Source organism: Sus scrofa, chromosome X (genome assembly GCF_000003025.6).
Source record: "Sus scrofa isolate TJ Tabasco breed Duroc chromosome X, Sscrofa11.1, whole genome shotgun sequence".
NCBI lineage: Eukaryota > Metazoa > Chordata > Mammalia > Artiodactyla > Suidae > Sus > Sus scrofa.
The window spans coordinates 57356960-57366695 of NC_010461.5; positions in this window are offsets into that span (position 1 = coordinate 57356960).

Genomic DNA, 9736 nt, shown 5'->3' on the forward strand with positions numbered 1-9736 from the left:
AGTTATAGGTCTTTTTAGATTTTCTATTTCTTCATGGGTTATTTTTGGTAGATAGTCTGTGAAAGGGACATACTCATTTCTTCTACCCATAGAATACTTCAGTATTCCAAATGTATGTGTGTTTTTTGTACACTAAACAACTCCCCAGATCTCAGCAGACACCAATTAGGTGTTCTATATTTCACTCAATTCTGACACTGTCTACCTGGAAATAACATCAGATCCCACAAGTTAAGGCTCAGCCCCACAACTGTGCCTCCACTTTATTTTTTTATTTTATTATTATTATTATTATTATTATTATTTTTTTTTTTGCTATTTCTTGGGCTGCTCCCGCGGCATATGGAGGTTCCCAGGCTAGGGGTTGAATTGGAGCTGTAGCCACCGGCCTACGCCAGTGCCACAGCAACACGGGATCCGAGCCGTGTCTGCAACCTACACCACAGCTCACGGCAACGCCGGATCGTTAACCCACTGAGCAAGGGCAGGGACCGAACCCGCAACCTCATGGTTCCTAGTTGGATTCGTTAACCACTGCGCCACGAAGGGAACTCCAAACTTTTAAGGCTAGTCTACATGTTCTTCTGTTCTAAATCCTTCTTTTCTTTTCTTTCTTTTTTTTTTTTTTTGGCTCCTCTACTTCCTTCTGCTTGCACCCTTGAGACCCAATATTGAACTCTTTTCTCTTTTACTCTAACATTCCTTCTTTCAGGTAACTAATCTACATTATTGTTTCAGTTATCACATTTGTTTGAAACTAATATAATACTGTAAATCAACTATACCTCAATTTAAAAAAAACTATCACCTTTGCTAATGACTCTAAAATCTTCATCTCCAGCCCGGGCCTCTCACCCAAACTCCAGTTCTCTATTTCTAACTGCCTACCGAACACTTCTGCATGAAAGCCCTATTGTAAACTCAAAGCAAAAATATCTTGGAAATTTTTTTTTTTATCTTTTGTCCCTTTTTTAGGGCCGCACCTGCAGCATATGGAGGTTCCCAGGCTGGGGGTCTAATCGGAGCTGTAACCACCTGCCACAGCCACAGCCACAGCAACTCCAGATCCGAGCCGAGTCTGAGACCTACACCACAGCTCATGGCAACGCTGGATCCTTAACCCACTGAGTGAGGCCAGGGATCGAACCCGCAACCTCATGGTTCCTAGTCGGATTTGTTTCCACTGCGCCACAACAGGAACTCATCAAACTGAAAATATCTTAAATTGAACTTACTATATACCCCCCAATAACTGTCTTCACTTCCTCATTTCTGACAATGGCAATTTCATTCTCCCTGTTCTTAAGCTTAATATCCTAGTTATTTCTAACCTGTGATTCTCTTTCATTGCCCTTATTCAGTTAGTAACCAAGTTCTATTGAGTCTCCCCTTGTAGTAACTCTAGCTTCTTGCCAGTCTCACTGTTATTCCCTGAAACCTAATCACAAGACCTTCATAGGTAATTTAGCTACTATTTAGCGTTATACTGGAAGTCTTGACCAATGCCATGAAATGAGAAATCAAAATAAGTATAAAAATTGGCAAGGTAAAGACAAAACTCATTATTTTCAGTTGATATGAAAATCCAAGAGAATCAACTTATAAGTTATTAAACAAAAAAGTTTACATGAAAGACAGCTACTTATAAAATATATCAAAATCAACAACTTTCCTAAATATAAGCAATAAGTAAAATATATTATAAAAATTTTCATTCACAATAGTAAGAAAAGCTATAAAATACATAATATAGGCAATGATCTCTTACATAGGAGAGAATGAAGAAAAGCAATAAAGGAGTTCCCGTTGTGGCTTGCAGGTTAAGAACCAACATAGTGGAGTTTCTGTTGTGGCGCAGTGGTTAACGAATCCGACTAGGAACCATAAGGTTGCAGGTTCGATCCCTGGCCTTGCTCAGTGGGTTGGGGACCCGGCGTTGCCGTGAGCTCTGATGTAGGTCACAAACACGGCTCAGATTTCGCGTTGCTGTGGCTCTGGCATAGGCTGGGAGCTACAGCTCTGATTGGACCCCTAGCCTGGGAACCTCCATATGCCATGGGAGTGGCCCTAGAAAAGGCAAAAAAGACCAAAAAAAAAAAAAAAAAAAAAAGAACCAACGTAGTGTCTGTGAGGATGTAGGTTTGATCCCTGGCCTCGCCCATTGGGTTAAGGATCCTGCTTTGCCTCAAGCTGTGGTGTAAGTCTTAGATGTGGCTCAGATCTGGTGTCACAGTGGCTGTGGTATAGGTCAGCAGCTGAAGATCCAATTTGACCCCTAGCTTGGGAACTTCCATATGCTACAGGTGCAGCTCTAAAGAGAAAAACAGAAAAAAAGCAATAAACATAAAAGAAAAATTTGATTGGACATCATCAAAATTAAAACCTTCTGCTATTTTGGATTTCCCTTGTGGTACAGCATGCTAAAGATCTAGCAATGTCATTGCAGAGGCCTGGGTCACTGCTAAGGCGTCTTTGATCCCTGGCCCAGGAACTTCCACATGCTGTGGGCAAGGCCAAGAAAATAGAATAGAATAAAATAAAATAAAAAGACTTATGCTATTTGGAGTTCCCATTGTGGCTCAGTGGTTAACGAATCTGACTAGGAACCATGAGGTTGCCAGTTTGATCCCTGGCCTTGCTCAGTGGGTTAAGGATCCGGTGTTACCGTGAGCTGTGGTGCAGGTTGCAGACCCGGCTAGGATCCCGCGTTACTGTGGCCCTGGTGTAGGCCGGCGGCTACAGCTCTGATTAGACCCCTAGCCTGGGAACCTCCATATGCCAAGGGAGTGGCCCAAGAAAAGGCAAAAAGACTTATGCTACTTTATTTAAGAAAACAAAAGGGCAGGCAGTTCCTGTTGTGCCTCAGCAGATTAAGAACCTGACTAGTATCCATGAGGATGCAGGTTTGATCCCTGGCCTTGCTCAGTGGGTTAAGTATCTGGTGTTGCCGCAAGCAGGTCACAGATGTGGCTTGGATCAGGTATTGTTGTGGCTGTGGTGAAGGCCAGCAGCTGCAGCTGCAATTTGACCCCTAGCCTAGGAACTTCCATATGCTGCAGGTGCAGCCCTAAAAAAAAAAAAGAAAAAGAAAAAAGAAAAGAACAGAAAATGAAAGGGAAGCTAAAGAGAAGGAGAAAATATTCACTATACTTATGTCTAACAAAGAATTTGTATCTAGAACATATAAAGAACTTGAAAAAATTTATGGCCACACCCATGGCATATGCAAGTTCCTGGGCCAGGGACTAAATCTGAGCTGCAGCTCTTATCCAAGCCACGACTGTGGCAACACCAGATCCTTAAACTAGTGCCTCCACAGCTACCTGATTCTTAACCCACTGCACCATAGCAGGAACTCCCCGAACATATAAAGAAATTTTACAACTCTAAATAAGAAAACAATCTAATGACAAAATAGGCAAAAGATTTGAAGAGACACTGCACCAGGAAAGGTATATGAATAGTAATTAAATAAATGAAAAGCTGCTTAAATCATTGGGCATCCGGGAAATGCAAGTGAAAACCACCATGAAATACCAACATATAAACTCACTAGAGGAGTTCCCGTCGTGGCGCAGTGGTTAACGAATCCGACTAGGAACCATGAGGTTGCGGGTTCGGTCCCTGCCCTTGCTCAGTGGGTTAACGATCCGGCGTTGCCGTGAGCTGTGGTGTAGGTTGCAGACGCGGCTCGGATCCTGCATTGCTGTGGCTCTGGTGTAGGCCGGTGGCCACGGCTCCGATTGGACCTCTAGCCTGGGAACCTCCATATGCCCAGCCCAAGAAATAGCAAAAAGACAAAAAAAAAAAATAAAAATAAAAAATAAACTCACTAGAATTGCTAAATTTAAAAGTCAATACTGGAATTCCCATTGTGGTTCAGTGGGTTACAAACTCGACTAGTATCCATGAGGATGCGGGTTCCATCCTGGCCTCACTCAGTGGGTTAAGGATCTGGCATTGCCATGAGCTGTGTTGTACGTCGCAGATGTGGCTTGGATCCCGAGTTGCTGTGGCTGTGGTGTAGGCCGGCAGCTGCAGCTCCAATTCGACCCCTAGCCTGGGGATTTCCATATGCCGCAGGGTTGGCCCTAAAAAGCAATGCTAAAGATGTGGAGCCACTGGGACTCTCATATATTAGAATTGTATTTTATTATTTCATTTCATATTATTTTAGTCTTTTTAGGGCTGCACCCATGGCATATTTGGGGCTGCCCCAGGCTAGGGGTCAGATCGGAGCTGTAGCCACTGGCCTATGCCACAGCCACAATGCCAAATCCAAGCTCCGTCTGTGACCTATACCACAGCTCACAGCAACGCCAGATCCTTAACCACTGAGCGAGGCCAGGAATCCAATCTGCGTGCTCCTGGTTACTAGTCAGATTTGTTTCTGCCTAGCCATGGTGGGAACTCATATATTAGAATTTTAAATGGTACAACCACTTTGGTGTACTATTCAATGGTTTCTTAAAATGTTAAATATAGGAGTTTCCTGTGGCTCAGTGGGTTAAGGATCCAGCGTTGTCACTGCTCTGTGGCTCTAGTTATAGCTGTGGTTCAGGTTCAGTGCCTGGCTCAGGAACTTCCACATGCTGTGAGTGTGGGGAAAAAAATTTTTGTTAAATATACAAAGTTAAACATATACCTACCAAATGACTCAACAATTTCATTCCTAGGCATCCCTCAAGAGAAATGAAAACGTAATCCGCAAAAAGACTGATGAATGAAATTTTCAAATATTGAGGTATGGGGAAGTTATTCTGGCTCATACATTAACTCAAATTTTATGTCCCACAGCCTGTTTGTGGCCTCAAACATACATTTTAACTCTGCTTTAATTATTAAAGAAAAGGATACATCGACCAGAAGTAAAGAATGTCCATGTTAAAAATAAAGATTAAATGCCTACCTTCCTGGAACACCAATACTGATACTCCTTCCATGATAAGACTCCCTTCCTATGTGCCAAGGCCAGTATTGACTGTGTACATGCTAATCTGGTTTTTCGTTTGTTTGTTTTTGGAAATCTTGAAAGAATGTATCCATGACGTGTTTGATGTTTTTGTTCTGACAAAATATAAAACTGTGTGAAAACCGTGTTTCTCCATAGCAGGGTTTTTTTTTTGTTTTTTTTTTGTTTTTGTCTTTTGTCTTTTGTCCTTTTAGGGCCACACCCGTGGCATATGGAGGTTCCCAGGCTAGGGGTCCAATGGGAGCTGTTGCTGCTGGCCTACACCACAAACACAGCAATGCAGGATCCGAGCTGCATCTGCCACCTACATCACAGCTCATGGCAACGCCGGATCCTTAACCCACTGAGCGAGGCCAGGGATCGAACCTGCAACCTCATGGTTCCTAGTCGGATTCATTTCCACTGCGCCAAAATGGGAACTCCCCACAGCAGTTCTTTAGGGTTATCTGAGAGGCTGTCTTCCAGGATATAGTACTCAGTTTGGCTCAAATAAAACACTTTTCTATTCCTATCAGAGATTGTTTATTGATTATTTTTGTCACCAAGACTTGTACACAAATATTCATAGCAGCTTTATCCATAACGGCCCCAAACTGGAAATAAATTGCTACACAGCCTTGCAACTGAATGCTACCAAGCAATAAAAAGGAATGAACCACTGGTATGCCATCAACAGGAATAAATCTCAGAAACATGCTGGGCAAAAGAAGTGGACAAAAAAAGTGTATGCTCTATGATTCCATTTATATGAAATTCTAGAAAGGCATAAGTAATCTTTATTTATTTATTGCTTTTTACAGCCACACCTGCAGCATATGGAGGTTCCCTGACTAGGGGTCCGATCAGAGCTATAGCTGCTGGCCTGCACCACAGTCACAGCAATGCAGGATCCAAGCCACATCTGCAAACTACACCACAGTTCACGGCAAAGCCGGATCCTTAACCCACTGAGCAAGGCTGTGGATCGAACCTGTGGCTTCATGGATGCTAGTCAGATTCATTAACCACTGAGCCATGATGGGAACTCTAGCATAAGTAATCTTTAATGACAGCAAGCAGAACATTGGTTCTCTGAGGCTAGAGGTGATAAGGATTCACTTCAAAGGGGTACAAGGGAACTATTTGGGGATAATGGAAACGTATGTCTTGATTGTGGTAGTATACATTTGTCAAAATTCATCAAACTATGAACTTAATTTTTTTTTTGGCCACACCCATGGCATATGGAAGTTCCCAGGCCTAGGATCGAATTCGAGCCGTAGCTGTGACCTATGCTATAGCTGCAGCAATGCCGGATCCTTAGCCTGCTCTGCCACAGTGGGAACTCCATCAAACTATAAACTAAAAATGAGCAATTTTAATGGTATATGAATTACACCTTTATAAATTTGAATTAAAAGGAAAAATACAATTGACAATAAAAAGGGATGAAGTACTGATACATGCTACATCATAGATGAAAGTCAAGAACATTATGCTAGATGGAAGAAGCCAAGTAAAAAAAGATGATATACTCTGTGATCCCATTCATGTGAAATTGTCATGAAAGACAATTGTATATAGACAATAAGTAGATTAGTGGTTGCCTGGGGGTTGGGAACAGGAGATCACTGTAACTGGGCATGAGGCATCTTTCTGGGGTGATGGAAATGTTCTAAAATCAGATTGTGATGATAGCAGCACAACACTGTAAATTTACTAAAAATCATTTAATTGTACACTTAAAATGAGTGAATTTATGGTATGTAAATTATAAGTCAAAGCTATTTTAAGAAGATAATTGACCATATGGTCCAGCAATCACACTCCTTGGTATCTATCCAAATGAGTTGAAAACTTACGTCTGTACAAAAACCTGCATTTAGATGTTTATAGCGCTTTATTCATAATTGCCTAATTTTGGAAGCAACCAAGATGTCCTTCAGTGGTTGAATGAATAAACTCTGGTACATCCACACAATGAAATATTATTCAGTGCTAAAGAAAAAATGAGCTGCCAAGCCATGAAAATACATGGAGAAAACTTATAATGCATATTACTAAGTGAAAGAAGCCAATCTGAAAAGGCTGCATATTGTATGATTCCAACTATAAGACATTCTGGAAAAGGCAAAGCTATGGAGACAGTTAAAAGATCAGTGTTGTCAGGTTTTGAGAGTGAGGGGAATGCATAGGTAGACTGCCGATGATTATTTAGGGCAATAAAACTATTCCGGATGAGACTATAATTGTGAATACAGTTGTTAAAACTCATAGAATGTACAATTCCAAGAATGAACCCTGACCTAAACTGTGAACTTTGGGTGATAGTGATGTGTCAATGTACATTTGTTGATTGTAACAAATGTATCACAGGAATTCTCCATACCTTTCTTCCGCTCAATTTTGTTGTGACCCTGAAACTGCTCTAAAAAATAAAGTATTAAAAAGTAACTGTTAAAACAAAATGATAACAATGTATTGTGTGATAAAAGGAGAATAACAATAGCAGTCCAGGAAGAGAAAAATGGAAGTATATTAATATGTTTCTTATACTCTTGGTGAAGTGGTATAATAACACTTGAAGGTAAACTGAGAAGCTATGGATGTACACTATCAACCTTTAAGCAACTGCTAAAATAACAAAGAGGTTATAGCTAATAAGCCAACAAAGGAGATAAAATGGAATTTAAAATGGCATGGATTAATCCAAAAGAAGGCAGAAAAAGAGGAAAAAGACAACAAGAAAGAGATGGGGCACATAGAAAAAAAATAGCAAGATGACAGACTCAAACTGAACTTTATCAACAATCCTGCTAAATGCAGATGGTCTAAACATGCCAATTACTGAGTAAAGATGATCAGATTGGGTAAAAAAACGCAAACAAACAAGGTCTAACCATATGCTGCCTACAAGAAATACTCTTTAATAAGAGTTCTCTTGTGGTGCAACAGGTCAAGGATCTGGTATTGTCAGTGCAGTGACTTGGGTTGCTGCTGTGGTGTGGGTTTGATTTCTGGCCTGAGAACTTCCGAACACTGAGTGTGTCCAAAAAACAACAACAACAACAAAAACCAGGAGTTCCCATCGTGGCGCATGGTTAACGAATCCGACTAGGAACCATGAGGTTGCAGGTTCCATCCCTGGCCTCGATCAGTGGGTTAAGGATCCAGTGTTGCCATGAGCTGTGGTGTAGGTGGCAGACATGGCTCGGATCCCGCGTTGCTGTGGTTGTGGTGTAGGCCAGCGGCTACAGCTCCGATTTGACCCCCAGCCTGGGAACCTCCACATGCCGCAGGTGCGGCCGTAGAAAAGAGAAAAAGACAAAAAAAAGAAAAAGAAAAAAAAAAGGAAAAAAAAAAGAGAAAAGAAATGAAAAGAAAAGAAAAAAGAAATACTCTTTAAATACAGACACAGGAGTTCCCATCATGGCTCAGTGGTTAGTGAAACCAACTAGCATCCATGAGGACGTGGGTTCAATCCCTGGCCTCGCTCAGTGGGTTAAGGATTTGGCGTTGCCGTGAGCTATGGTGTAGGTTGCAGACGCAGCTCGGATCCCGTGTTGCTGTGGCTCTGGTGTAGGCCGGCAGCTAGAGCTCTGATTTGACCCCTAGCCTGGGAACCTCCATATGCTGCAAGTGCAGCCCTAAAAAGACCAAAATAAAATAAAATAAAATAAAATAAAAAATAAAGACACAAATAGGTTAAAAATAAACGTATGTTAAAAAAAAGATGTACTACAATAACACTAGTCAAAAAAAAGGGGGAGGAGGAGTTCCCATTGTGGCTCAGCAGTAACAAACCTGGCTAGTATCCCCATGAGGGCGGGTTCAATCCCCTGCCCTGTTCAGTGCGTTAAGCATCTGGTGTTGCCTGAGTTGTGGTGTAGTTTGCAGACCTGGCTCGGATCCCGGATTGCTGTGGCTGTGGCGTAGGCTGGCAGCTGTAGCTCCAATTTGACCCCTAGCCTGGGAATCTCCATATACTGCAGGTGCAGCCCTACAAAAAGACAAAAAAAAAAAAGGTGGAGGAACTATATTAATATTGGACAAAGTAGCTTTCAGAGCAAAGATACCAGGAATAAAGAAGGTAATTTCATAATGACAAAGGGGTCAATTAGAGGACATAACAATTCCAAAAGTTTGTGCACCTAATATAAAAGCTAAAAAAAATACAGGAATCAATAACTGATAAGCCTGCAAGGAGAAACAGACAAATCCACAATTTATTCTAGTTAGAGATTTCAATACATTTTTTTTTTCCGGACATGCCTGAAACATGCAGAAGTTCCTAGGTCAGGGATCAAACCTTCACCACAACAGTGACCCTCACCACAGCAGTGACAATGCTGGATCCTTAATGAGCTGAGCCACCAGGGAACTCCAACAATTACTCTTCTCTTAATAATCTTTAGGAGTAGGCATAAAATCAGCAAGGATATAGTAGAAATCAACAACACTATCAACCAAATTGTCCTGGTTGACATTTACAGAACACCCAATAACAGCAAAATATACATTCTTTTCAAGTGTACATGTACATGGAGTATTTACCAGGATAGGCTATATTCTATGCCACAAAACAAGTCTCAATGAATTTGAAAGGATTCAAGTCACACAAAATATAAATAATGGAATTTAAATTACCTATCAATAACAGAAGGATCTCTGGAAAATCCTCAAATAGTTTAAAACTAAACAATCCATTTCTAGATAGCATATGGGCCAAAGAAGAAACCAAAAAAGAAATTAGAGGATTTCCTTGGTGGCTCAGCAGGTTAAGGA